Here is a 2,928-nt window from a genome sequence, read left to right on the forward strand (position 1 = left end):
AGGCAAAGTACTTTCCCTACAACCCAGCTCTCCCTGGGAGTCTGGCATAGAGGGCGCTCTCCCTGGGAACCCGGAAGTCTGCCTCAGGGGTGACTGTGCAGCAGCCACGCCTGGTGAGCCACAGAGAGGATGACCTACCCATGCAGATGTGTACACTGGCGGAGGCCATGCAGCTGCCATAGTTGAAGTTGTCCTTGATGTAGGAGCGGGGGTAGTGAGGATGAGAGTGGGCCAGGTTGGCAATGGAACCCCAGCTCCCACCGAATGACTAGAGCACACGGTCCTCAGTCACTTCCTGAGCAGCAGTCAGCCCCAACTGGGGATCAAACCCGAAACCTAAGTAGGTGCCCTGGCAGAATTGAACCCAAACCTTTGCTGTAGCAGAGGAGCTCCGACCCATAGCAGAGGCCAGGGCAGCTGGCGAGTGCAGCGGCGGTGGCGGGAGCCTTCGCGGCAGCACTAAGGAGCAACAAGCTGAGTGGTAGGAAGCAGCAAGCAGGTGGGCAGTAAGGAGGGAGGGGTCCCAGACTGCGAGAGGGCACAGGCCGGGCTAAGGGACCCCCCACCCATCCCCAGTGCACGAATTTCGTGCACCGGGCCTCTAGTGTACATATAATGTAGAATGTGGTGTATTTAGTATATTTGTATAGTGTTGGTAATACATAGTACAGTAAGATATCTTAGCATATATTTTGGATCATTAGAAAAGTTATATAATTAACATATAATTTATTTTACAGGGTAGCATATAGCATAATTTCACAGAATAGTATTGCAGTCTTCTCAGCCTAAAGTGTAGCGGGTGTCATTTCCATGTCTGTGCACAGAAGTATTAACAACCCTATTTCATCCTCCCATGAAGCATAGGGACACCTCCCTGTCTTGGTACTACAACCTCGGGTTCCCTCACCCCCTGTTTTCCTCTCTGCTTCTGAGTGCACCTGAAGTGTCAGTGTGTTTCAGAAACTTGCAGTAATTTATCTGGCTGTGATGGAAATGAAGCCCTGCGGTTTCATTTGTCTCACGTGCAGAGACGTGTGACATTCCCTTCTTTTTGAGTAATTATGAGCAGGGTTATTCCAGAGTGCTTTATCCCAAAGGGTGATCTTCGATTAGGAGTTGTTGCTCTTGGTGCCAGAGAGCCAGACCATTGGCAATGGCCTAAAAATGTACAGATGGGGTCAACTATTAGCCAGGGCATCCTGTGGCATGATTGCCTGGAGGTGACTAATCTTGCTGTTCATTGGTTCCCATTTCAGAGCAGGGATGGCTGGGTTAGGGTCAGTCGCAGCAGCTCTCCAGGGTTCTCTTCTCCATCACGTGTGCTGGTGGCACAGCACCATGGACATGAAAATTAGAGCAGGATTTATTTTTAAATGAATGAGAGAGGGAAAGCATATTTCAAAACATAGCCTGTGCTTGTCAAAGAGGAGAGAGAACAGTATACTTTACATGGTGTCCTTTTGCATGAACACTGAAAAGATTGGAAAGAAACAAACTATATTGCTCTCTATAGGGAAACTAGCCCTCTTTGTTCAAGGACGAGCTAGAAGTGTTTCCCATAAAGTTGGGACCTGAGAATAGGAGTTTATTTGGTGGAACCATAGCTTCAAGGTGGTGGTAATCCACTGTGAGGTGTCATTCATTCTTTTCTGGTTTAAGATCAGGTCTAATTAAGGTGTTCAAAAGACAAGCACTGGGAATAATCCTTTGTTCCTAAAATGTTTCTTGTCCCATGTAGATCCCAGGAAAGGATCTGGGGCCTTTTTCTAAGGTGTCCCTTTTGATAAATTTTAACCGTGCAGGAGTTGGGACATTCAAGTAGTTGCTAGCGAAGAGGCTACCCACGCTAGCAGGACCAAGGACAGGCTTAGGACCAAAATGACCAGAAGCTTTACTTTAAATTTTAAGCGTATGCAAAATAATTCAATTACCTGCTGGAGGAATTACACCACATAAAATATATGTAGTTGCAAATTACACAGCATTTTATTACACACACAATTTCCTGATGCTGGGGATCCCGGTGGTGCTGTCCTTTGCAGTCCGGCACTTGGGCTGGTCTGGTTCAGATGCAGGGGGCCAGAGTTCCTCACCCGAGAGCTTGGTTGCGTCTCGATCAGGAGTTACTAGCTGTTCTTCTGTTGTCTGGCAGGAAGAGGATTGTGGAGCAGGGTCACTTGCTGGACTGACAAAAGGACATGCCTTTGTGGCTGTCTCAACAGGCGAGCATCGTTAGCTGGCCGCACCCATAGCAGTTCAGGTGGCTATCAATGAATTACGTCAATGCATACATGTTAATCTCAAACAGGGTGAGGGGCTACATGTGGTTAGGGAGAGTACATCACTCACACAAATGGTTATCTTGACAAGTCACTCTGAGTCAGTTTAAATCTTTATCTCTGGGGTACACACGTTTCAGGGCAGTGGGGAATGTGTCCTTAATATCACACTTTAAGTTTCAAAGAAAGTTAACTCAAACATTTAAAAACCGTCCTAATGTTTTTAGACAGTCTTTAAGCATTTTTAAACATTTCTATATTTTACTACAACATTTCTATAACAGTTTTCTTTCATTGTCTTTTTGTTTTGTTTTGTTAATCCTCACCTGAGGATACACTTTTTCCATTTTTTTGTATATAAAACTTCCTTGGGTTAATAGGCCTGATGTTTTTGTTTTGTCTTAGCTTTGTGTTTCATTGGTTGGTTTTTTTTTCTTGGAAGAGAGAGAGAGAGACAGAGAGAGGAGAGTGAGATCACTTGGTTGCCTACCATCTCAGGGATTGAACCCACATTCTAGATATGTGTCCTGACCGGGAACGGAACCCACAAACTTTGGTGTATAGGGCCATACGCCACCAACTGGGCCACATCATCCAGGGTGGTTTTGCTTTGTATTCTTTGTTGTTGTTATTTTTTAAAGATTAT

This window comes from Myotis brandtii, unplaced genomic scaffold (genome assembly GCF_000412655.1).
Source record: "Myotis brandtii unplaced genomic scaffold, ASM41265v1 scaffold1012, whole genome shotgun sequence".
NCBI classification, from domain to species: domain Eukaryota; kingdom Metazoa; phylum Chordata; class Mammalia; order Chiroptera; family Vespertilionidae; genus Myotis; species Myotis brandtii.